Source organism: Ambystoma mexicanum, chromosome 5q, assembly GCF_040938575.1.
Source record: "Ambystoma mexicanum isolate Mex_15411 chromosome 5q, UKY_AmexF1_1, whole genome shotgun sequence".
NCBI lineage: Eukaryota > Metazoa > Chordata > Amphibia > Caudata > Ambystomatidae > Ambystoma > Ambystoma mexicanum.
Window position 1 is genome coordinate 133,962,306 of NC_090933.1, and position 27,957 is coordinate 133,990,262.

The 27,957-nt window shown below is 47.5% G+C and overlaps 1 protein-coding gene across 2 annotated transcripts in view; it reads right to left on the reverse strand.

The window, feature by feature from the left end:
* The window catches only part of ATP9B (ATPase phospholipid transporting 9B (putative)), a 3,609,114-nt gene that overhangs the window by 1,760,520 nt on the left and 1,820,637 nt on the right, over nucleotides 1-27,957 (reverse strand). The window lies entirely within an intron of this gene.

Genomic DNA, 27,957 nt, shown 5'->3' on the forward strand with positions numbered 1-27,957 from the left:
GCAAGGCAGCGTGGTGCCCCAGCTAGCACCCTGTGACCCTCCATGACTCAACTAGCATCTCATCCTCCAGCTAACGACCGTAACCTCGCAGAAACCTTGAAGGGGGGCCGGGGGGTCGCCTACCACTCCGGAACCATGGCCAAGTCTCTGAAACCCCCTAAATCAGCGGATATTTCCACCATGCTCCTGGCAGCGGAAAAAGGGAAAAAAGCAGACACGCCAAAACTCACGCCCCAAAAAGCATCAGATGAGAAAGGGATCCTTGCAACCAAAAAAGACCTTCAAGCCTTCATGTCCGATATCAAAGAACAAGTTACTCTCTTACCTGGTAACGTTCTTTCGATGGGATGGTCCGATGACGTATTCCATATCTATGACATGTAATCACCACAGCTGTGCTGCTTCGGAAAATCTTCGGCGTCTGCGTCCTGCTTTGATGACGTCGATACGCCGCCCTCGAGGACCTCCTCCGATGGCCGACGTCACTGGATGTTATAAGAAGGACGCGCGGCGCCCGTAGGCTCAGTTGTAGTTTTTTCCCCAGAACGTGTGGCACCAGTCTTCTGCCAGTCTGACACACAAAGCCTTGCGGAAACGTAAACTGCAATCGCATAAGAACTTCTGTAGCGGGGAAGGCAGGGAGGAAGCGATATGGAATATGTCGTCAGACCATTCCATCGAAAGAACGTTACCAGGTAAGAGAGTAACTTGTTCTTCAAGGGGATTGGGTCCTCTGACGTATTCCATATCTATGACAGACTCTCAAAGCAGTACCAATGCAAGGAGGTGGGGAAAATAATTTAGAAAACAGAAATTTAGAATGCCCAATCAAATTGCGGGGTAAAGGACTGCCTTGCCAAAGGCCAGATCCTGCCCCCGGATGGAATCGAGGGAGTAGTGAGGTACAAAAGTATGTACCAAAGCACAGGTGGCTGCATCACAGTTGTTACGAATAGGAACACCCCTCTGTAGAGCAGTAGTGGCAGCCATACCCCTGGTAGAATGGGCCCCTAAGCCGACCGGTGGGTCCTTACCCGCCAATCAGTAACACTCAGAGATAGCCAAAATAATCCAGCGAGACAACATCTGTTTCGTCACAGCTTGTCCCAAACGCTTTCCAGCGTAACTAATGAAGAGTTGATCGTCCACTCTGACCCGGGACATGCGTGAAATATAAAAGCTTAACGCTCTTCTAGGATCAAGCCTATGGAGCCTCGCCTCTTCCTTACCAGGATGTGGAGGAGGATAAAACGCCGGAAGAACAACCTTCTGGCCTAAAAGAAATTCCGACACCACCTTCGGAAGAAAGGAAGGACGAACTCTAAGGACAACCTGTCCTTATGAAACACAGTGAAGGGTGGCTTAACTGAAAGTGCCTGTAACTAACTCACTCTGCGAGCGGAAGTGATCACAACCAAAAATACAGTTTTAAGAGTTAACCGTCTCAAAGGGCATGAATGCAAAGGCTCAAACGGAGCACCCATCAGAAATTTGAGAACAAGGTTCAAACCCCAACCGGGCACCTAGAAAGGTGACGGAGGAAACACATTAGTGAGCCCTTTCAGAAACTGAGAAATTAAAGGAATTTTAAAATAGGAACACTCTTCAGACGAGCACTTAAATATGGACAGCGCCGCCAGGTAACCTTTAACGGTACCCACTTGCTTGCAAGCCCCTTTGGGCCAAAGAAAGTAAAAAAGACAGAACCATGGGAATGTCACATGCAAAAGGATCCACATTCTTAACCCTGCACCAGTCGCAGAACTTACGCCAACGGCAACGGTACAGGGACTTTATTGCTGGCCGACTGGCCGAGAGCAACACCTCCATCACGCCTTCAGGGAAGTCCCAATCCTTATACCTCAACCTTTCAGAAACCAAGCGTGAAGGTTGAGGGATCTAACCCCTGGATGGAGAACTTGACCCCTCTCCCGTGAGAGCAGATCGTCTCGGTAGGGAAGACGACGTGGAGGGCAGATGGACAAGTCGAGAAGGTCCGGGTACCACGTCCTCTGGGCCCACGCCGGAGCAATGAGGATCATCCAGGAACCGCACCTCCGTAACCTCTGCAGTACTTGCGGGATGACGGGGACTGGAGGAAACGCGTACAGCAGTAGGAATGACCAATCCACCATGAACGCGTCTCCTAAGGCTCCTTTTGGAGGAAATTCCCGCGAGCAGAACCTCTCGCACTTCCGGTTGACACTGGAGGCGAAGAGATCCACTTGAGGGGTCCCCAAAATGGCGAAGATCTCCAGGAGAATCTTCTGAGCCAACTCCCACTCGTGAGAGATCGCGCTCTGCCTGCTCAGAGCATCCGTCGTCTCTTTTTCATCTCTGGCCAGATGAACTGCCGGGATCGAAACTTCCTGCTGGATTGCCCAGAACCAGAGCTGCATCGCCTCCCTGCACAGAGGAAGTGACCCTGCTCCCCCCACCTTTTTGTTGAGGTAGTGCATGGCTAGCCTGACAGCCCTCAGCACCAACAGATTGATATGGAGTCTGGACTCCGACGGAGACCAACGACCGCTGACTGTCAACTCGTTGGCATGAGCTCCCCATCCCGTGAAGGATGCGTCCGTCACGATCGTCACCTCCGGCCAGGGTAGCCAAAATGGAGCCCCCTTCATCAGATTGTCTTCGACGGCCAACCACAGAAGGTCCTGGGCGACCGAAGACGGCACCTGAACAGGGTCCGACATCCTGCCGGAGGACTGAGACCACTGGAGCTTGAGTGCCCATTGCAAAGATCTCATGCGCAACCTGGCTTCTGGCACCAGAAGAAAGCAGGATGCCATGAGGCCGAGCAATCTCAAGAACTCGAACGCTGGGAGACTCTGGGCAAGCTGAAACTTGTGCACCATCTGCTGAATGTGATGAGCCCTCACCTGGGGAGGAAAACACTGCCCCAGGGACGTGTCGAGCACTGCTCCGATGTACTGGAGCCTCTAAGTTGGTCTCAAATGGGACTTCTTTAAGTTGAGGGAGAAGCCCAGCTTGTGGAGGGAGTGGCAGGTGATTGACAGATGATCCAGGACTTGCTCGGGAGAGAGCGCCCTGATCAACCAATCGTCCAGGTAGGGGTAGACGTGAATACCCCCTTTCCTGAGGTGCGCTGCCACCACTACCATGAGCTTGGTGAAGACCCTCGGAGCGGAGGTCAATCCGAACGGCAGGACCCGAAACTGAAAGTGCGAGTCACCAACCGCGAACCTCAGGTACTTCTTGTGCTTTGGATGTATCGGCACATGAAAATGAGCGTCTCTTGAGGTCGAGAGACACCAACCAGTCCTGAAGTTGAAGGGCCTGGAGGACTTGAGAAAGAGTAACCATCTTGAACTTGTCCTTCCTGAGGAGTTTGTTCAAACCGCGCAAGTCCATGATGGGTCTCAATCCCCCCTCTTTCTTGGAAATCAAAAAATAAGGGGAATACCATCCCTTGTTCCTCTCCGCTACAGGCACCAGTTCTATGGCGCCTTTCTCCAGCAGGGATTGAATTTCCTGCGCAAGGAGCGGATCCGGACTCTTCAAAGAGAGATTCCACGGTGGATTGTCGTGAGGCCTCTGCCGGAAAGGAAGACAGTAGCCGTGGGTTATGATCTCCAGAACCCACACATCTGAAGTAATGGCACGCTACTCTGCAAGATGCTGCGCCAGCCTTCCCCCAACCGGCGAACCATGGGACATGGCCTCATGACTGAGCTGAAGCGGCTGCAGTGTTGCCTGAGGGCAAAGATGCAACAGCCCGAGTGGCCTTGGCACCTCGAGTACCTTGTTTTCCACCTCTGGCACTCCTACGGTGGCCCCTTTGACTGGCAGCTCCTCTCGCTTTACCAAAGGATGAGTGATAACGAAAGGAACCTCCCCTCCATTGCTGTCCCCTAGGACGAAAAGGCGGAGGTTGGCTAACTGCAGCGCCCAACGACTTTGCTGCAGCTTTGGAGGTCTGCAAACTCTCAAGGCACTTATCAGCCTTGCTGCCAAAAAGATGTTCCCCTGTCAAAGGGCATGTTGAGGAGCCGGGCCTGCACATCAGGAGCAAACCCCGACTTCCGCAACCACGCAAACCTGCGTATCACGGTGCTCGCTGCCATGGACCGGCTGACGCAATCTGCCATGTCCAAACCCGACTGAACGGCCTCAAGCATAGCATCCTTGCCATCCTGAACCATGGCAAGGAAACCATCCCGTTCGTCACCTTCGGGAATATGTTCAGCCGCTAAGGAAACACAGTTCCACAGAGTGTACATGAAACGTGACAAGGCACAAACGGAGTTGGCCGCCTGAAGCGCCATACCCCCTGAAGAAAACACTTTCTTCGCCCAGCCATCAAAATGCTTGTCGTCCCTATCAGGAGGGATGGTAGGATACGACGCCTGCTTTGCCGGGGCCGTAGCCGTCTGCACCACCAAACTCTCCGGAGTGGGGTCCTTGGTCAAGTAGCAGGGGTCGCTACTGGCTGGGCGGTATTTTCGCAGCAAATACTTGCCCACTGCCGGGAGACTTTCCGGAGCAGTCCAATCCGCCGCCACCCTCCTCTGTAGAGCCATATGGAACGGCAGTACCGGGTCAGTTGGTGGACCTTGGTCGAGGATATCCGTAAGGTCATCCTGAAGAAAATCCCCTGGGAGAGCAGACCATCCCAAGTACTCGGTGACCCTGGACATAAGGCGCCGGTACGAGGAGTCAGCATGAGTGCCAGGCTCAGGCCTACAAAACTCCATCTCCGGAAAGGTGTCAAGCCCACTGGCATCTTGCAGGGACTGCCGCAGGTCCTCAATTTGGCTATAGCCTGAGAGAATCTCGTCCGGCACCATATCCGGAACCATGCCATCATCAGAGCCCTCATCCACCTCTGAAATAAACTCAAGCTGGCTGTAAGAAGGCACAGAGTCCCGGGGAACCCCCGCCAAAACAGCCTCGAAAGGCATCGAGTGAATTGGCGTTGACGCCGAACACGGCGCCGATAGCATCAATGGCATCGACACAGTCCTCGAGGCCCGAGCCCCGAGCGTGTCCCTCGACAGCCTGGGTGCCGATGGCGTTGATGACTTCTTCAGAGGCGGGGCCTCGAAAGAGTCCGTCGACGACCTTGGCGCCACCGGCGTCGACGTCTTCCTCGAAGACACCACAGGTGCACACGGTCTCGAGCGCATCGAGGACCGGGACCTTGAACGGGCATGACGAGAACGATTCCCCTTGTTCGAGCGGGACCTCTCCCGCAAATCGTGCCGTCCACCCAAGGCCGAAGGCGTGCAAGTGGTGTCTCACGACCGACCCCTCTCGGAGGCGCGGATGGACCAGTGCCCTGCGATTCGAGAATCGCCAACATTTTCTTCCCGAAGGAAGCCCATTCCTCCGGCGTCCCATGCTTGGTGGGGTAAGCGACCCGCCGACGGGCGGAGTCCTCGGATGAGGACGGGGAAGGTGACCGATGACGTTGCTTCCGGGAGTGCCTTGAAGAGGCAGGGGTGGCGGGACCAACTCCGGGACCGAGACCCACTGGACTTCCGACGACGACGTGGAGAGTCGCCCCTCGAATCGTCTGTCGAAAGCCCCGCAGACCTCGACTTCCGTGGCTTGGACACCTTACCTACCGATAACTTCTTCTTGCGCTCCGGCAAGGCTTTGGATGTGAGCGACTGGCAGTCATGGGCCTCCCCGAGGCACCAGAGGCAGGCGTCGTGCAAGTCCGTCACTGACATCTTGGACCCACAGTCCGCGCACTTCTTAAATCCTGGACGCGGGGTGGAAGACGAGGTAGACATCTTCCCAAAGAATATACTTCACAATACGAACAGGTTCGAAGAACCGAGAAAGAACAGAAACTCCGAAGAGTCGAGGCGCGCCGAGATCTCCGAAGCGAACATATTCGCGGAAAAAACGGAACTGAGGCTACGGGCGTCATGCGTCCTACTTATAACATCCCGTGACGTCGGCCGTCGGAGGAGGTCCTCGAGGGCGGCGTATCGACATCATCAACGCAGGACGCAGACGCCGAAGATTTTCCGAAGCAGCACAGCTGTGGTGATTACATGTCATTGATATGGAATACGTCGGAGGACCAAATCCCCTCGAAGCAGAGTTCAGTTCCGGCATGTCAGAACAAAGCTCAAACAAACTGGGAAAAGGGTCAGTGACATCGAACACAGGATGGGGGAATCTGAAGACCTAGCCCAAGAATACTCCAAATCACTAGTGGAAGTGCAACGCACAATTCAGACCCTAATGGACAGAACTGAGACCCTCGAATACAAGCAGGAAGATCTGCAAAATTGCGCCCGCCGCAATAACTTGCGCGTCCGAGGCGTTCCATCCTCAATCCCCGACAATAAGCTACCTGGGTATCTGGGCAATTTTTTCGAGTCGCTGCTGCCGAACCTAGATGAAACTCAGCTGTTACTCGATCGACCCCACAGACTGCGCCCACGTCAGGGAACCGACTCAGACTCCCCCCCGGATGTAATCACAAGAGTCCATTTCTACACCACCAAAGAGGCCATCTCAGCGATAGGCTGCACTCACAATGAACTATCATTCCAGGGCTCCCCTCTCCAAATTTTCCAGAACCTCTCCCCCCTGACCCTGCAGTAGCGCAGAGTGTTGCGCCCACTCAGGCGCTTCCTCCGAGACCAACAGATCCACTATCGGTGGCTCTTTCCGACGGCTCTACAATTTTCACACAATGGCACCCTGCGAACCATCAGCCACCTCGACGATGCAGCATCAATCTTACACCCCGGCTCCCTGTGGGGCATGGGATCCTCCACTCCCGGCCGAAAGATTTCCGAATCAGGCACAGCTTCCCCCAAGCCTAGACGCGCTCCCTGGACAAGGGTGCAGAGAAACCGCAGACCTCAATGAAGATCAACGGAATCCTTAAAGAACACATAGCATTGCAACCCGGCTTACTTGAGCCTGCTGCAGGCCCCATGCGGTCCATACCCTCCTCCAAGGTGGATGTCACTTTTTTACCCTTGGAGTGAAACTCAACTGCTTTAGCTGATGACAGCCTGGGTGGCAAGGGGAGGTACCGATGCGTTAAAACTGGCCCCCCTGGCCACGGTTCTGGCCCCCCGTTGGAGGCCACAGGCCTTATACCTCCAGTTGGAGACTACTTGAAAAACCTCAGCCTCAGGAGAACCCACAGCAGCTTGCCCCCCACAAGTATGGCTGACTTGAGCCCTCCCATATCCCCCCCTCCCACGGCAAGCCAACCCCCACACCTAAAACTGAAGTTCACCACCCTAAATGTCAGGGGCCTAAATTCCCCTCCGAAAAGGAAATCTATCCTACAGAGGCTGCAGGACGAGGGGACCTCAGTAGCCTTCCTAAAAGAGACGCAGTCCTAGACTCACTACGATGCCAGGAGGGCCGCTTCATCGCAATCAAATGCATCATCTTAGACCAACTCTACACCCTTATCTCAGTTTATGCACCCAACAAGCATCAGGAAGGGTTCTACCGAGCCTTGGAGGAGTCTCTCCTCCCATTCAATGAGGGGCAAGTCATCATCTGGGGAGACTTTAACGGAGCTCCAAACCCACTCAAAGACAGATCGCACCCCCCATTATCCAAGGACCTAAAACTGGCAAAAGTCCTGCTCCACCTTTTTCGAACGCTAAATATTGACACCTGGAGGGTGTTATTGCCGGAAGAGAACTTCACCTTCTATTCATATGTGCACCGCACCTTTTCCAGAATTTACTTACTGCTAGCCTCCCACCAGATCCTGGCCTTCACGGACGACATCACCATTGGCCCCCGGATCCTCACAGACCATGCTCCAGTCTCTCTGATCCTGCGAGCTCACAACCCAGACACCCCCCCCCCCCCTCTTCGCCACTGATGGAACCTATATGACCCTATCTTGGGTGATATGGCAGTGAGGGACTCAATTGCTAGAACAATAAAAAACTTCTTCATGGAAAACCACGACCAGGATACCTCCCCAGCCAACACCTGGGATGCCATGAAGGCGGTGCTCAGAGGGGAACTGATCGCCCAAGGCGCAGTCTTCCACAAATGAAAACCGGCGGCCTGTGCCGTCCTGGAAGCGGAAGTCCGAGAAGCGGAAACCAGTCACAAGCAGAAGGGCTGGTCCCCGAAATCCTATAGGGCCCTACAGGTGGCAAGAAAGACTGGAGGCACATTACGCTGATGCCACAGCAAATTTACTAACCAGAACAAAACAATGGTATTATGTTAACAATAACAAAGCTAACACGCTGCTGGTAAATAAACTGGCCAAAGTGAAGAATAGAAATACCATTGAGGCCTCCGCGATCCTCACGGGGCGGTCCAATTCATGGAACACGAGAAGCTACGCCTGGCGGTAGCCCACCAATCGGAGGGAAGGACTTGAAACGTCCATCACAAGCGAGGAAGTCGAGGAAGCCATAAAAAGCCTGAAATCCAGAGCCCCAAGCCCAGAAGGGTTCTCCATCCGATTCTACAAACTCTTCCATCCTCAACTGGTGGCCCCCTTAACCCGGCTCTTCAACTCGTTTGCTGCCACCGGGGATATCACCCCAACTATGCAGGAATCCATCACGGTCCTCATCCTCAAGCCCGGAAAAGATCCTAAGGACAATAGTTCGTATAGACCCATATCACTATTAAACCTAGACGCCAATATATACTCCAAGATTCTAGCCAACTGCCTTGCGCCTATCCTCCCTAGCATTATATACCCGAACCAGACTGGGTTCATAACCCACAGGTCGACTAGAGACAACATCCGCAGATCACTAGACCTAATAAAGGTCACCAATCAGGAAGCGCAACAACTCACCCTGCTGGCCCTAGATGCAACCAAAGCAGATTGGACTTGAGGCCTTCAGCTTTGGCCCGGCATTTCAGAAAATGGTCCTGGCTAATTATCAATCCCACAATACACGGCTGAGAGTCAACGGCCTCTTGTCGGACCCGATTCCTCTTACGTGTGGAACGAGACAAGGATGCCCTTTGTCCCCCTTACTCTTCGCGTTGGCCATGGAACCCCTAGCCCAACGCATTCGTCGACATCCTCGCATCAAAGGCCTGCAGATATGCCCCGCCCAACATAAGATCGCCCTCTACGCCGATGAGGTGTTGTTGACCATCACTGACATCAAGGCTTCCAGGAAGGCGGCCCTGGCCGAAATTCAAAGTTTCGGGAGAGTATCAAGTTTCGCCATCAATTTCGGAAAATCGATGGCCCTAGGGGTGGGACTGGTCCCAGGCGAAAGGGAAGCCCTAGAGAAACACAGCCCATTCCAATGGAGTATCAAATCTATTCCACACTTGGGGGTCCAGATCCCTGTCCACCCAGCAAAAGTATACCAGACGTACTTTCCCCCCTCTCTTCGAGGAATTGGAAAAGGACCTCAATCGCTGCCTGACGCAAGAGATCTCTCTTTTGGGCCACATCACGGCATGCAAAATGAACCTCCTTCCACGGTTCCTCTACGCCTGCTCCTCCCTACCCACATCAATTCCGCTCCCCCCCCCCACAGCAGCTACAAAGGAAAATGATTGACTTTATCTGGAGGGGCAAGAAAGCGCGTATCCCCCCAAGAACCATGATGAGCAGTGTGAAATTGGGAGACCTCTGCAAATATCAAATTGCGGCACAGCTGGTTCAGTTTCAAGCATGGGAAATCGCTTTGGGGTGCCCGAAATGGGTGGAGATCGAACAATCCCTTCTCTCTCTCCCCCTCCGCTTCCTCCCGTTTATTCCCTCAGCACTGCGCCGGTCTTGGCCAAGCATGCTGACCTCGACTAAACAATTAATGGGATTGTGCCTGCAGACAAAAAGGTATCCCAGGGGACCTGAGTACATTCTCCCCTATCTTTCTTAACCCAGCCTTCTCACCAGACTCCCGCCCAGCGAACTTTAGGAACTGGGTGGCAGGAGGTCTCGAATCGCTGGGGCAGCTCTTCGAAGGGGACGCCCCTCGCACCTTCGAACAATGCAAAATAATCTTTCAACTTGCGGAAACAGATAGGTTCACCTACGCCCAATTGAGACACTGGTGCTCCCACCCCCAGACCTGAGCTGCAGCAACACAAGCCCCCGCTCCTCTAGAGCTCCTCTAGAGCTCATAGTAAAGCACCTGCCGGCCCGAGGGAAGATCTCGGCCCTTTATAAACTATTGCAGGAGGACCTTTTCCGCAGTAAGCCCTCTTATATGACCCATTGGGAGGCGGATCTGGGTCACGTTATAGAGGACCAAACCTGGATGGACAACTGGTCGAGAACGCGTACGGCCTCCCCCTGCATCACCAATCGGGAATGCGCCCACCAACTGCTTCTATGCTGGTACTCCCCCCTTCCCACTCCGTCTTCACCACTTCCAGCAGGCATTGGACCCTCACTGCTGGCGTCTCTGCGGCCTCCCAGGATCCAATCTCCACATGTGGTGGACATGCCCTAAGGTAAGGGAGTTCTGGTCCCAATGCCTCGCCGTAATAAAGGATATTACCCAAGTGACAATACCGCTGGCCCCCAAGCATGTCCTCCTGGGGATCCCGATCCCAGGCTCTTACCCAAGAACAGGAAGGAAGGCAGCACTGATAACCCAACTCCTGCTGGCGGCCAAAATCACTTTTGCATGCACCTGGAAGTCTGCAGAAGGCCCCCTGACGACCCTTTGGTGGGTTAAAATTTGGGACATACTAATAGCCGAAAAGGTCACGGCAGCCAAAGCGGGCCTTCTTCATCGTTTTACAAACATTTGGGCACTTCTGCTAGACTGTGACCAGAACTATCCGGCCCTGACCTATAAGCCACGCTTAATTGCGAGAGCCCTCCACTTAACCAGCGAGTACTCATCGCCCGGCCCAATGAGACTGGGGGACCAGATCCATCCGGGGATAACTAGGACGGGATAAAGGAAATGTCAATTTATATGCATCTCAGGGGGGCCGCAACCAAATGTTAATATTTATGTTCACCTGTGTGCTGATTTATAAATAAACAAATCAAAATAAAAAAAAAGAATACCATTTGCGTCTTCAGGACATTTAAACAAAACATTACTAAAAACCTCCGGCACTCATGAGCTTTAATAACATTTACATTGCATCTAGAGCCTGAACCATGGCACGTTATAGTATAATATTTAAAGGAGGAGAGGTTGCTAGTCTATAGTATTGTAGACTTGCATTCCAAGAATGTAGCCCTGCGACTAAGCTTTACCTTGTGCTGGCCATAAAACAGCTTGTTAAACGCAGAAATGGATGCAAAACCCCACTTTCTTTACAGTGAGTTAACTTAAGAATGCTGCAAAACTTGTCTTGAGCTTGTGATGATACTTTAGCTGCTAGTGTTTGCTTGGTATTTGGGTTCATGTTGAAACTTAAATGAAACCAAAAAGAACCCTATAAAGACCACAATATTCATTTTAGCCAGATTTAGCTTTAGGCTGTGGTCACTGTGATGCTGGAAATGCATTGGAGGGACAGGGCCTCCATGTCCTAGTCCTGTAGTCCTTCTATCATGTGTGTTCTGTGTATTTTCTGCACAGGAGTCTATGTGGGACTCCTGGCAGTGCAGCTCTTCCTCTTTTTGGTTTGGTGAACAGACCCTTGGGATACCCTTATGGCACCCATGGGTGGGGGTGCAACCCTGTACCCCTAGTGCATGTTTTTGGGGACCTTTGTGTGGCCCACAGAGCATGGCATGGACGGTGGCAACTCCATGCTGAATTTGACAGGTGCTCCGAGTATCCTCCATTTTGGGACACGCACGCCCTGCCATTGGAATCAGTCGATTCCTGGTGGGAGACAAGATGGCCCCTGTTGCCTCTTGCTTTCTATTGCCTGTTACCTTGTTTTCCCAAAGTCCTGGGAAGCCATGACTCTGTCCCTTCCCTTGACTGACTGTTGGGTGGAAGTTCCATATATGGTATTTTGGGGAAGTGCAGGCCAGACTGCCTGGAGCCTTCCGAATGACTGTGTGTTGTGGGTATGCCCGGGGAGTGGGACCTGGGTGAATGGAGTGTGTAACCAATATACATTTAATGTTATTGGTGTCTGGTTTCTAGTGTGTGACATAATGACTGAGACAGCCCTGCCCGAAACTGGTATGAATGCACTGTTAAGTGCTGAATGGATGGGTACGTGTCCCAATCCACATTCAATGTTGTGAGTGTCTGGGTGGAGAAGAATGGCCTGAATGCACTGTGAGCCTGATTGGCTGCCTGCCTGTAGAATGCCCTTCTGAGCTTGGCTCAGCAGTGTGAATGAGAGACAGAACAGTATGTCTGGGGATCTCTCACTTACTGGAATTGTCCAAAAGCTGAAGTCGAAACTTGATGCTTACCTTGAAGCCCAGCTGGAAGAAGAAGGTTCTGCTGCTGCTTTCCTTTGACGCAATACGAAACCTGTCGTGTCTCCAAGTACTGATCCAAGAGAGGACCTGGCTAGGAGACCTATTCCCGAGCTACGAGGGACCATCATGTACCAGCTAACCTTCACCAAGGCTTCCTGGAAGTCAATCCTGGAAAGGCTGCCAACTGGAGACGGGGACTGCCGAGGAATCCTGAAGTAACGCGCCAGGACGTCGAAGCCATCGACGCCCGCCATCGTCGATCGAGGTTCGGAGGACCGATGTAACCTCGCTGACCGGAGCTGCTACGCTCCATTGCCTTAGAACACTTTGAATCAAGGACTCATTTGCTCATCACCATCGACCGCTTTGTCCCACCGGAGAAAGTCAAAGTGGCTGACGAACCGAGGAGAATCCACCAGTGGGTTTCCTGCCACCCGAAGTCATCAAAGAGGCCAGCGAAGATCCGAAAGCCAGACGTGGTTGAGTCCCGATTGCTAACGCCAAACGCTGTCGTCCCGAAACCCTTGCTGGGCCGTTCTTCATTGACGTTTTGCAGCAACAAACTATCGTCATTGAGGTGCACCGCATGACTCATGTTCGCAGGACGTCCACGACCGATCGTCGACGAGCACTGAAAGGACCGAAGCTGCTGCCTCAACCACATTGTTGACCTTTCCCTCGAGGGATCTAGACGATCCATAGCTCTTGCCTTAAAGGGAGTTCACTCAAGAAGGATCCGTCGACGACCCGATGTCGAACTCTGCTAAACCAGGTACATTGGGGTAGTAGAACCTTTTTAAAAGGGAACAAGACTCTGCTAAACAATATATGGAATGGGCTTGTCAATATACTTTATTTACAGGTTGCCCAGGTGGGGGGAGCCTCACACAGAACTGTGTCTAGGTAACAGGACCCAGTATTCTGCCAATTGTTTAACTCACTTGTTTTCCTCCCAAGTCTACTGTTGATCTCTTTTGCTATTGATTTGTATGCCACTTGAAACTGTCAGCAGTTGGTGCATTTTAATGGCATCAAGAGTAATTGTGGTACCACATAGAGACTGCATACATTTATCATTACATTTTTGCCTGAGCACAAAGTGTGTTATTGTGAGTGTATATAACCTGAACCTTATTTATATAAAGAACTGTGTTATCACTAACATAGGGGGTAATTCATGGATTATTTGCGCCGAAGAAAACGGGATTTATGTGCCATTCTGCCCGCAAATCCCTGTTTAACAAATGGGGATTTGCGGGCAGAATGGCGCACAAATCCAGTTTTTCTCGGCGCAAATAATCCATGAATTACCCCCATAGTGTGTTGACATTCCTTTGCAAGGGCTTGGGGACTACACTGTACTTCAGAACCAGCCTGCATCACCACCTGAGAGCTAAGCCTTGATTGCTCGTCCATTGCTACCAACAATAGAGAATCGTGGCTGGGGGTGCTCTGTGCTTCTACTCTGCCATAAAGAGGGCAGTAGTACAGATAACCCCCCTCCAGTCTTTACAGTCACAAAAAAATGTATTTGCATAAATGAGGCTTTGTTGAAGACCTGGTGTTAAATAAACCAACAATGTGTCATCAAAGTACAGCAATGCACAAACTATACATAGTGCCAAGCAAAAGAGGGTGGTTAACTCTTACTACGGACATAGTATGAAAGTCAGGAAGAAAATTAACAAACAATAACAGGGCTAATGGCACCATTGAATAAGCAAAGCTACAACAGATTGGTAAAGTGCAAGCCTGTTCTCAAGAGTCCAATCCTGGCTGTTGTAACAAGTGCCATTTGACTGCTGATGTCACACCCAGGGTGCCTTGCCTACAGGAAGTGGGGCAGGGTGACAGCAAGTGTGTGAGCCATAGCAAAATCCAAGATGGCAATACCGCTCTGTGGTCTGGACCTCTCCTCCTTAAATGCCTACATTGGTGCAGCCAGTATTGACATGATTGCCTTCAGTGGCACGGAATGTTTATTGCCATTATGGGCAAAGGCAACAGTAGTATGTTATTATGGGGGATCCTGGGATATAATGATAGAGCCAGAAGAACAAGTTACTTCTTACCTTGTAACGTTCTTTCGATGGGATGTTCCTCTGACGTATTCCTTATCTTAGATATCTCTTTCCATCTTTGCTGGCCTCAGAATTTTTTTCTCTCTAGAGGGCGCTGCGCGTCGACGTCCGCCGAGTCGATGTCCCTCGACAGCCACCGTATCGACGTCATCCTGCCTATAAAGGCCGCACGCAGCGTCCGTTGCTCAGTACCGTTTTGTAGCCCACAATAATGCTTTCTGGACTAGACTAATCCCCCTGAAGGAGCGTAAGCTGCAACAACAAGGGAAGTAGTACTGCGGGGATGGATGGGAGGGTCGATAAGGAATACGTCGGAGGAACATCCCATCGAAAGAACGTTACAAGGTAAGAAGCAACTTGTTCTTCGAAGGGATTGTGTCCTCCGACGTATTCCTTATCTTAGATAGGCTCCCATAGCAGTATTCTGTTATTGGAGGTGGGAGTACTGACTTCATGCTTCCTCTTATTGATGAGTAGAGTGCAATACTGCCCTTCCAAACCTAGTTTCCTGACTGGAGGAGGAATCCAAGTTGTAAAACCGTGTAAAGGTATGGACGGACGACCATGTGGCAGCCGCACATATGTCTCGAACCTGCACTCCTCTTTTGAGGGTCGATGAAGCTGCGATACCTCTGGTCGAATGAGCCGTAAGATTTTGAGGGGGCTCTTTTCCTGCTAGTTTATAACATTCCAAAATGGCTAAAATAATCCATCTGGAAAGGGTCTGCTTAGTTATCGGTAGCCCCAGCTTGTGACCTACAAACAGCTGGTCTGCTTGTCTTATCCTAGCCAGTCTACTAATGTAAAAACTTAAAGCCCTTCTTGGGTCTAGCCTGTGTAACTTCTCTTCCTCTTTCCCCGGATGGGGAGGAGGATAGAAAGATGGAAGGGTAATCTTCTGTGTGATATGAAATTCAGAAACCACCTTTGGGAGGAAATTAGGCTTCACTTGCAGAACAACTTTGTCTTTGTGAAAGATTGTATGAGGGGGTTTACAAGAAAGAGCTTGTAACTCGCTCACCCTTCTAGCAGATGTAAGTGCTACTAATAAAACAGTCTTAAGGGTAAGAAACCTTAATGAACAAGAGTGGAGTGGTTCGAAAGGTGTGCCCATCAGGAAAGTTAGGACTAAATTTAAATCCCATAGGGGAAGCTGGAATGGTCTTGGGGGATAAACGTTAGTTAACCCCTTTAGAAACTGTATTACCAAGGGTAACTTGAAATAGGATGGTTCTTCCGCAGTGCGCTTAAATATGGATAGCGCTGCGAGATAGCCCTTGATGGTGCCAACTTGAATGCCTGAATTCGCTAAATAAAGTAGGAAGGACAAAACCATTGGTGTACCACATGAAAAGGGATCGGTATTCTTTTCCCTACACCAGCTGCAAAATCTGTTCCAACGGCAGTGGTATAAAGATTTTGTTGCTGGCCTTGTTGCCGAAAGCAACACCTCCATAACGTCATCAGGGAGGTCCCAATCCTTGTACCTCAGCCTTTCAGAAGCCAAGCGTGAAGGTTGAGGGTTTTGATGTCTGGATGGAGAACCCGACCTCCCTTCTGTGAGAGCAGATTCTCTCTGAGTGGAAGTCGAATTGGAGGGCAGATGGACAAGTCTAGAAGGTCCGGGTATCACGTTCTCCTGGCCCAATCCGGGGCAATTAGGATCATGGTTTTCCGGAATCTTCTCAACCTCCTGATCATTTGAGGAATGACAGGGACTGGTGGAAACGCGTACAGGAGTGGAAACTCCCAGTCCACTATGAACGTGTCTCCCAGAGCTCCTCTCGGGGGAAATTCCATTGAACAGAACAGATCGCACTTTCTGTTGACACTGGTGGCGAACAGATCCACCTGAGGGGTTCCCCAAAGGGCGAAGATCTCTTGAAGGACTTCCTGAGCTAGTTCCCACTTGTGGGAGACTGTGCTCTGCCTGCTCAGAGCGTCCGCTGTCAAGTTCTTCTCTCCGGCTAGGTGAACTGCCGATAGAGAGATTCCTTCTTGGATTGCCCAAAACCAGAGCTGCATCGCCTCTCTGCACAGGGGTAGTGATCCTACGCCTCCTCTTTTGTTGAGGTAATGCATGGCCACTGTGTTGTCCATCATTATCAGGACATTCTTTCCTTGTACAGATGGCAGAAAAGCCTTCAGCGCAAGTCTGATGGCCCTCAGCTCTAACAGGTTGATATGTAGTCTGGACTCCGATGGAGACCAATGACCGCTGATCGTCAAGTCATTGGCGTGGGCTCCCCACCCCGTAAGTGAGGCATCCGTGACTACTGTTATCTCCGGCCAAGGTTGCCAAAACTGCTCTCCTTTCAGAATGTTCTCCTGACAGGCCCACCACTGAAGGTCTCGAGCCACCCTGTCGGGAACCTGAAGAAGATCTGTCATTCTCCCTGAGAATTGTGACCACTGAGTTCTCAGTGCCCACTGGAGAGATCTCATTCTCAGGCGAGCCTCTGGCACAAGGAAAATGCAGGATGCCATGAGGCCTAGCAACCTCAAAAAGTCGAAGGCTGGGAGACGTTGGGCATTTTGAAACTTGGTGACCATCTGTAGAATATCTTGAGCTCTCACCTCTGGTGGCAAGGCTTTTCCCAGGGAAGTGTCCAGGATCGCTCCGATGAACTGGAGTCTCTGCGATGGTATAATTTGTGACTTCTTTAAATTGAGGGAGAAGCCCAGTCTGTGAAGGGAGTGGAAAACATAATCTAGCTGGATCTGAGCTTTTTCCGAAGATACAGCTCTGATCAACCAATCGTCCAGGTAGGGGTAGACGTGAATCCCTTCCCTCCTTAGACTTGCAGCCACTACCGACATTAACTTGAAGACCCTCGGGGCGGAGGTCAGCCCAAATGGCAGAACTCGAAATTGATAATGAGAGTTGCCAATTGCGAACCTCAGGTATTTCCTGTGTTTGAGATGGATTGGCACATGGAAATAAGCGTCCTGAAGGTCCAGAGATACCAACCAGTCCTGGAACTGAAGGGCCTGAAGGATCTGAGAGAGAGTTACCATCTTGAATTTGTCTTTCGTGAGGAATTTGTTCAATTCCCGCAAGTCCAAGATGGGTCTCAGTCCTCCGTCTTTCTTTGGTATGAGAAATTAAGGGGCGTACCAGCCCTTGTCCCTCTCCGCTACAGGTACCGGTTCTATGGCACCTTTCTCTAGCAGGTCTAAAATTTCCTGCAAGAGGAGCGGATCTGGAGCTTTTTGAGAGCTGATCCCCGGTGGATGACTCTGAGGTATGCTTAGGAGAGGCAGGCAGTAACCTTGTGCAACTGTCTCCAATGCCCAAGCATCTGACGTGATAGCCTGCCATTCCGCCAGATGTTGAATTAACCTGCCTCCTACAGGTGTCTTGTGAGGGAAGTCCTCAGAGTGGTTTAGGGGCGGCTGATGCAGATGCCGCTGGTAAAGAGGCACCTGCTGTTGCTGCGGCTTTTGAATATCTATCCCGTCCACCTCGGGTAGTTCTTCTTTGTCCCCTTTGAGCCGGTCGTCCTCTACCTCTTCCGAATGCGGAGTAGAAGTGAAAAGACTTGCCTCTCGCAGAGGTTCCTGTGGGACGAAAAGGTGTCTGACGGATTGCAGCGCCTAGGGATTTTGCTGCTGCCTTTGATGTTTGCAGTTTTTCTAAACTGTCATCCGCCTTTTTCCCAAACAAAGAAGAGCCATCAAATGGCATGTTCAAGAGCCTGGCTTGCACATCTGGGGCAAAACCAGACTTTCTCAACCAAGCAAATCTCCTGGTTGTTGTACTTGCCGCCATTGCGCTGCTGATACTGTCAGCCGAGTCAATGCCCGTCTGGAGGGATTCTCACATAACGTCTTTACCGTTCCTTGTGATATTTAGGAACACCTCCCTTTCTTCTCCCTCCGGGATGCAGTCAGCCGCTGTAGAAGCACACTCCCAAAGTCTATGGCTAAATCTAGCAAGGGTGCAAGTAGCATTAATAGATTTTAACGCCATGCTATATGCCGAAAAGACTCTTAGCCATAGCATCGTATTTCTGATCGTCCCTGTCCTGTGGGACGGTAGGGTAAGCAGTCTTTATGTCAGTAGAAGATGCTGCCTGTACCACCAGACTTTCTGGGGATGGGTGTTTGGACAAAAACTCAGCGTCTGCAGAAGATACCCTGTATTTAGCAGACAGTTTTTGATTTACTGCCGGGTCGACATCTGGGGTTTCCCAGTTCGTCATTATTTTTCTTTGAAGAGCTTTATGAAAAGGTACTACAGGATCCTCCTGTGGACCTTTATCAAGAATATCCGTGAGGTCATCCTGTTGGAAAGCCGGTGAAGGTGTTGACCACCCCATAAATTCTGTAATCCTGGCCATTAAGGCTCTATAAGGGGTTTCAGCATGCTCCCCCGGGTCTGGCCTAGCGAACTCCACCTCTGGGGAAGTGTCTAAACCACTTGCCTCATGTAAGGAATCATGGAGTTCCTTTAATCTGTGTTCCTCTGAGGATAACTCCTCTTGAACTGGGGTTGCAGATCCCTGCAACTCAAATGGCTCTTCTTGATCAGACAGTTCTCCCTCTTCCATAATTGAAGACATTGTTCTCAATTGGTCTGAGCTCACAAAGGGTGTGAAACCCATCTCCAAGGCAGAGAGTGCCAAACTTGTCGTAATCGGCCTCGAAAACGTCGATGTCGTTGACGCCGACGTCAAAGGCTTCCGTCAGACCTCGGCATCGACGGAACCTTCGTCGACGGAACCTTCGAAGAAGGATTCGAGGTCTTTGCTTTACTCGAGGGTTCGTGACGCGCTCGAGAAGCTTCCTTCGCCGGGTGCTGCGACTCGCGGCGTTTTGGACCTTCGGGTCTTTCGACCAGAGCATCGCTCTCGGCAGTCTTCGAGGGGGTCGGGGCCGCTTTCTCGAAGACGCTCATCATAATTTTTCGGAATTCCTCCCATTCAGCCCAGGAACTATGCTTCGTGGGGCAAGGGATTCTCTTAGGTGAAACAGAGGAAGAGGAGGACGAAGAAGGGGATCTTCGGCGTCTCCTTTTCGAGTGCTTTGATCTCGAAGAGTGATGGGACCCGCTTCGAGACCTGGAGCGCGAATGGTGACGAGGAGACGAATGTCTCGACTTCGTCGAGGAAGAAGAAGCTTTAGAAGTCTTACCTTTTTCCAGCTTCCCCCTACGCTCCTTCAGGGCTTTAGCTGTCATGGACATACAGTGCTCACACTCCGAACAATGGTGTTCAGCTCCCAAACACCACAGACAGGCCCTGTGAGGGTCCGTTAGCGACATCTTTTTTCCACAGTCTCGGCATTTCTTAAAGCCGGACCGAGGGGTCGTCGGTTCAGACGAGGAAGCCATCGAGTATGGATCGAATATCTCGAGGAAAATGGAATAATATATCTACGAAACTGAGCAACGATATTCTGAGGCACTGAGTAAGTGTGGAAAAACGGAACTGAGCAACGGACGCTGCGCGCGGCCTTTATAGGCAGGATGACGTTGATACAGCGGCTGTCGAGGGACATCGACTCGGCAGACGTCGACGCGCAGCGCTCTCTAGAGAGAAAACATTTCCGAGGCCAGCAAAGCTGGAAAGAGATATCTAAGATAAGGAATACGTCGGAGGACACAATCCCTTCGAATGGGCATGTTTTCTTATAGTATCATTAAGGGCAATGAAAACATAAGTATTGTAAAGCCAACATGGATATGTAGGAGCACAATGAGACTACAAGTTTTCTTTACACTAGCAGAATACTGGCATGATAAGCACTTTGAAGCCGATGCTTGTCACATCTGAAATAAAGGGGATGTTTCTAAACCAGCTCGCCGCTGACATGTACTAAATTACTTATTCAATTACGATCAGGACTTGTCTTAAGGTTTCAATGTGCAGGGATTGACCCCATGATAGACAGATACAATTTGTGGCGACATTGAAACTCTAAGACAAGTCCGTAATTGAAGAAGTAATTTAGTACATGTGAGCGGCAAGCTGATTGAGACACATCCCCTTTATCTCAGATGGTTATGTTTATGTTTATTAGGTTTATATAGCGCTTTAATCCAAAGCGCTTTACAATATAACAACAAGGTACAATAATGAAAGAAGCATATTTACTATCACTAAACAAACCAGTGAGACAATATGTAGAACAATTCACTTAGGTGGAGGGGAAGAGCGAAGGGAGAGGAGGTAGGTAAGGAAGGTTTCAAATATCTGATTTGAGATCAGTGGGTGCGAGATGAAGGGGAACAGGGGTGCTGGGGAGTAGAGAAGGTAGAGAAGGAAAGTCAGGGGGGGAGTGGAGAAGAAGGGCTTTCAAGGAGGTGCAGAAGGATAAGTATGAAGGGGTGGAGCGGATAGAAAGAGGTAAGGAGTTCCAATGTAGGGGGGCAAGAGCTGAACGGAATGGGAGCGTGAGGAGGCACATGTTTAGGGGGTACAGTGAGTAAGAAGAGGTCAGCCGAGCGGAGAGAGCGGGAGGGAGGGTAAAATGAGAGGAGGGAAGAGAGATGGGGGGGCCAGGTCATGGTGGGATTTGAAAACCAGACACAGGAATTTATATTTTAGTTGTGCGAGGAAGGGAAGCCAGCCAAGTTGAGAGAGTGAGGTGGGAATAGATGTGACAAGCATCGGCTTCATAGTGCTTATCACTATATGGTATTTCAACCTGCTCTCTCAGAAATCCTCAGAAATACACTACGGATTGAATACTGCAACTTTGGGAAAGGGCCTTGAAAACGGCCACAAGGTCGAAACACATGTCAGCTATGCACATCATGGAATATATGTGTTATCTGCAACACATTATTGGCAAAATTTGTCTATCTTACTCAATCTTGTAAATTCTAGTAACAACCAATTTTGAGAGCTGATACCCTGATCACACGGTTTAGAGACAGTAAAACTGGTGAGAGTATTCCAAATAACTTTTCTTTGTATGTCATACCTCCATATTACAAGACCTATCCCATACTCTGGCCTTCTTTTTTAATTTTGTAATTGGGATCTGCCTCCAGTATATCGTCATCAAACCCTAAACCCTCTAGGAATGAGGCAGCACTAGCTTTCAATTCAAGTAAAAATCGGTTTGTCTCCTTGTCTTTCAACTTAGAACCCAATCATTTTAACAAGCTATTGGAGTTAAAGTTACATTACATTATTTTTGCAAAGGGAAGAACGCTCTTTACTTGCCATAGAGAATGAAGCAAACTCTGCCCAAACTCCAGTCTGATCGCCTCCACTGGTACTCCTTGTGGCATATTAATGACAGTATGTAATATTTTCGCCTCAATGTGATTTAACCGACTCACCTGACCTACAGGCAAAACCACCATTGCATATAGGATACCGGGAAGGAGAGCTGTGCGATATATTTCTAATAGACCTTGTACATTACACCCCCCAATATGGATGATATACTGTCTTGCAGTAAGCCATTTATTCAAGATTTTATTTAATATGTATTCACCATATCATGACATAGGAGGCTTTATAGTAATCGGAATTCCCAAATAGACGTACTCAAACATTTTCCAATGACTAATCCTTTAATTGCCATACCCCTGTCCTCTTCCTAGTAGCTTTTTTTTCACAAACACATGTTTTTGGTTTTCCTTATATTAATCGCCATCTCATTTATTTCGGCATAGGTCGCCATTGCTCTCAGGTACCGCTGCAGTCCGATCTCAGTTTGGTTAAATAAGATAATGTCAGCAGCTTAGGCAAGCAAAGGAAGGGGGATGCCATCAATTTTAGGTGGGAAATTATGTATTTTCTTAAGATCCTGATTCATGTCTGCAATACATAAATTGTTGATTAAGGGGGCCAATCCACACCCTTGTTTAAGGCCCATATTTGTATGACAATATTTAGTATATAACCCTGAGGTATTTAAGCGGACCATAATAGAAGTCTGGGTGTACAGTTGTTGTATAAAGTACAATGTAGTAGCAATAGCATTCAGCTTTTGCCAGAGGAGTATATGTTAGACTAAATCAAAAGCCTTACTAAAATCAATATAACAGTAATAAAGTTTTAGCCTAAGTTTGTCATTTGCTTGTGCAATGAGGTACTGGAGTATAGATATGTTAGTTATAGAGTTATACCCTTTCCGGAATCCCGCCTGAAGAGGATTCAATAGATTATTTCCATTTAACCAGTTTGTAATTTTTTCACTATAACAGTTGCAAAGATTTTTTGGCTGCAATCATTCATCACCAGGAGCCGATAATGATTCGGATTTAACCTATGGCCTTTTAAAAAAAATAGGTACGAGAACCGATCTGCACCAACTAGCCGGCAATGTACCAGAGCTCAATATTTGTTCGAACAAGCCATTTAGTATTTTTGCCCAGAGGTGTGAATCAGCTTTGAGTACCACATTCGGTATTCCATCGTGACATGGAGCACGAGAGCTCTTCAAATTAGATATGACAGTGGTTAAACTATTCACATCAATATCCCAGTTCGACTAGTCAAAATCCGAGGATGAATAAGAACAGTTTTCTTCACACATCTTATTATCATAATAAATGTCCTCAATATGTTTACCCCAGGTATCCTCTGGAATAGAATTAATTTCAATAGGTAACACGCTCATTTTATATGCATTAAAATGAGACCAGAACTTTTGGGAATTATTAGCTGAGAGCCAACTAAATAGAAGAACCCAACTTGTCTTATTCATCGAGCTTTTATGCCATTTTGACCAATGTATGTACCTTGTATTTGCACTCTTAATCATTTCCGCTTTATCCCCAAGACTAATATTTTTATCTCTCTTTATTTTACTATACATTTTTCGATGGGAGCACTTTTGTTTGGCAATTAATGGATCAAATGGGAACCCCTTTCTCCCTTCATTACTATAGGTCTTTCTTTAAAATTAAACTATGCATAATTTTATTTTTGGGCACAGTGTCTAGTGCCCAGTTTGAATCTTTCAAAGACGCAGCAATATCAAAATCGGGGTGGTTTAGATGCTCATTTATGTCTTTAAAGTTCATCTCTGATCACAATAGGCGGTTACCTTGGCAATTTGGTCAAACATTTGTTTCCTGGTACATTACCCAACTGAATTGTGCATGATCACTTAGGGAATTAAACTCTGTATTAATAGGGGTACATTTAAGGTCATTACCTGGGAACATAAGACATGATCAATATGTGACCTATGCACTCCATTTGACCAAGTAAAAATATTTTGACCCTTAATAAAATCCTCAAAGTGCATAGTAGCAAGGTCCAGGGTTTTCAAAAACTAGGCCAGGGCCAGCTAGATGCTCTTCCATTATACATAGCACTACTGAGGCTGACTGTAGTAAAATCACCAGCAATCATTTTCAACCCCTGAGGTGATTTATCATGCCATTTAATTATCATGACCTTGATGTCCATATGTATAAATTATGTAAAGCAACCCCCCGTAGGATCATAAACATTGATTACAAGTATTGGAGGTGCTGTTTTAGCTTTAATTCTCAGTATGGCTGCGACGACATGAGATGGGTAATTTATGTCTCCAAAATGACATAATTCATGGTCCAACCTTGCACCAATTGCCATATCACCACTTGCCCTCCCTCTAGTGGATGGCATTCCATGCTCATCAGTTATGTGTGATTTTCAGCCTTTAGATTGATCCTCAAACTTTCGTAAATATTTCTCTCATTGCATGAATTCTTATTAAATCTTCTTTGGATACTTGATTCTTATTGGTGGTACTTATGATTTGAATTCATCATACATTTCTTATTTGACTCATTATAATGAATGAAGCTTTTGTTAGATCCTCTTATTAAATCGTTGATTTATTGTCCTCTTATTTTCAGCCTTTTGATTTTATGAACCTTTTATTGGATCCTCTATATCCTACGTTTTCTTACCCTCTACACGTTCATGTGTTTCGCCGCTAAATGTGGCTCTTCAGACGGATGTAATTAACTTATGTCAAAGAGAAAAACTTTAAACACTTTTTCCAATTAAAAAAAATATTGATATGATACATTGACATAAGTTATTTTTTAACAGAGTTATACATATTATGTTTACCAAACAACATTGTTGTGACTAACCTTTGATTATTTCAAAATGGCATTTGCATCTTGTGCAGTGTATTGTATGGTTTCATGTAGCAATTCGGTCCAAGCCGGCGGGCGTACATGGCCCACCAGCCCGAGCCTAGGCATTTCCGAGCGAAGCAAGAGCTTCGGCTAGGGCTGCGGGTCATTACCAGCCATTTCCCCTCTACAGCTCAGGTTTGATAGCTATTCGCACATGTTTACAAAGATGGCCAGCGCCATAGGAAAAGGGGATTAGTCCCTTTTCCATTTTCATGGTGGCCAGAGGCGGGAGGAGCGCCGGGACAAGAGCACAAGGCTCCAATCCATCAGGTAAGTGGTGGGGACTGCAGGGGGTAAAGGGTTCTAATGTTACTGGGGGACCGTGGGTACACGAGGAGGCAACACGGAAGGGCTTGCTGTTGCCTACTCACAATCATGATGGCGCCACCCATGAAAGGGCCTTGGGTGGCTAGAAAGAGTGGCCACTACACACTATTCTCGCCCGCTCGTCCAGCCACCGGATTGGCAGAGCACCCTTTCCCGGGTGCACATTTTCTATTCTATATAGACCAAGATTACATTAAGTTAAATTATATTATTTCACTGTAATGGGCTAAAGAGTCCTTTAATGTGAGTTAAACTGACTTACATGCCGATCACTAGTAATGCTGAAAATGTAGGCTATCAACCTGTGTTTAGCGTAACTGGGATCTTACTTCCTATAGGTATGCAGGATTGCTCATGATGAGATTGTCCAGCATGTTTCTTTCTGTCTGCTAGATTTTGGCATTCCAAAATGGTGTATATTTATATTGACATTCGTGACGTCATCAAGCAGGGGTCGAAATTGAGAGTCGACAAGCAGGAGCAAAAAGCAGCTCATGGGTATTGGACATTGCGTGGTAGGCAAGATCTTCTTTGGTACAACTAGGAGCTAGTACACATAGCACCACTAATCTTAAAATGTCTGTCAATGATGTATGTTCCATTCCACTTTAAATGTCCCTCGGATATATCATTTATTAGCCTTTATTCATATTACCCAACAAACAAAGTTAATATCACAGTGAACAGAGGATAGCACAGGGGCAAAGCACTGGTCTTGGAAGAAGGACCACGCAGAGCAACAGAGGTTAGAATCCCGGATCCACGCTTAGAAACTGAACTCACGTAAGGTATTAGGTGCGTTATAAACCACCAATTAAATAAATACAAATATTTATGTTTGTATGGAGCCAGTTGGCCTGGGAGTCAAACGTAGCTCCTAGTAACTAATAGTTTGAAGCTATCCAGGCTCTCCTAAGGATGTAGCAGGAGTTAAATTGCTCCCAGCAATTTCGAACGTATTTATGCGTCATGACCTCATCACACTCGCGTGTCAGCCATGATGTTCTCTTTCACATTTCCAGAAAGCTAAAGAGTGTTATTTTATATCTACTTGTTGCAAGTTTATAAAAATGCATCTACATCTTTGAATTGTAAATGATATCATAAAGTTGCATTCAGTTTGACAATACCCTATTATTCTAGTTAGTGTGTGCGCTCCTGTGTAAATTAATTTAAATATTTTGAGTAACATTTGATTGTCGAGTGAAGTTCATCCAATTATGATTGGTTGTTTCCCATTTTAGGGTATATATAATAAATTATTATGTTTTGAACATTTTGATATTTAGAGAATGAGGCACTTAATATATAGTTTGGACGATTATAGGTATTCACAGCATGTCTTGAGGTTTACATTTTATTAAAATGTGTTATGCCTAACAGCGATCAAATATTAGCAGAGTTGATCAGAGTGATTAGTTGTATTGAAGTGAAAATAAGGTGTGTAATTGTCTCCTGGATATAGTGCACTTGTAGATGATCTTGTAGGTTTGTAAGAAAATGAAAAATTCATTTTCTGTATTTAGGCTAGTGTAGCCGGTGTCCATTAAATGTATCCACCTAGCTTCCTGTTGTCTAAGAAGTTGTTCTCTATTTCCACCTCTCATTGAGAAGTATATATTGTATTTCCCGATGCATTTGAGTTTTTCTGCATTTTCATAATGATTTCCATGTTGCCAAGGTATTATCATTAGATATTTAAAATCTCAATTTTTGTTGGCTCTTAGATACTCCAGAATACATACTTTCAGTTTATGGATAGTACTTCCTATGTGACATTTCTCACAGAGGCATTTGATGCCATATAACACATTTTGTGTTACAGTTGATACATGTGTGCATTTTGTTGTTAGGTTATTAGATAGTGTTTTGTTTGTCCATCATTAAAGTACAGACCTTAAATGTCCACATTTGAAGTTTCCTGCTGGTAGAGATAATTTCCAAAATTTTTGATCTTACATTGTACATCGTGTTTCTATTGGTTTCATAAAGCTTGAACTCATTTTGTTTTTGCTTGTTCTTGCGTTCTTATATGTCATTGAAGGCTTTGAGTAAAAAATATTTGGAAATATCCTTGTCTAATAATAGCATTTGCCAGTGTTGCTTCAAACTGTTCTTTACTTTGTATTGGTCTGTACTGTATGATGTAAAAAATATGATTTTTTTTTCTCTTTCAACTTAGACATTCTCGATTTGGTGTCCTTAGATTTTAGTAATGATGTTCTGGATATTTCACTGGCTTTGGCACTTTCTTGTAAAAGTGTATGGTCTGCGTATCCTCTTTTCTTTACATTTCTTTATCATACATTCCAGCTGTTTTTCATATTCATTTGGGATTACTATAATTTCTTTTGACACTTAGTATTTCTGCATGTGATCCGCTAACACAAGTGCACTATATACAGAAGAGGAATACACACCTAATTTCAACTTCAATACAAATAATCACCACTATGATCAATTCTACAAAGATGTAGCGCTTTTAGACATAAGAAATGTTAATAAAATGTAAACCTCAATGACATACTGTCAATATCTATGATCGACTAAGCTTTAAATGAAGTGCTTCATTCTCTAATTATCAACATGGTCAAAACCTAATAATGTATTAATATATATATCCTAAGATTGGAAACAACCAATCATAATTGGATGAACTTCACTCAACAATCGAAAGGAACTCAAAATATTTAAATGAATGTACACAGGATCACAAATCCTAATTTCAAAGGTAACCAGACTAATTGGGTAATGTCAAACTGAATACAATCAACTCTATAATATATTTTGCAATCCAAAGATGTAGATGCATTTTTATAAACTTGCAACAAGTAGGTATCATAAAATAACACACTGGAAATTCAAAAGAGAACATCATGGCTGACACACCATCGTATTATATCATGATGTCTTGGCACAAATATGTTGTGTGATGTCACGAACATCAATATAAACATACTCCATTTTGGAACACCAAAATCTCGCAGCTTGAAAGAAACACACTGGACTATCAAATCCAGAGCAATCCTGCAAACATACAGGAGGTAAGATCCCAGAATACAGTTACCCTAAACACAGGTTGATATCCTACATTTCCGGCATTACTAGTTATCTGCATCTCAGTCCGT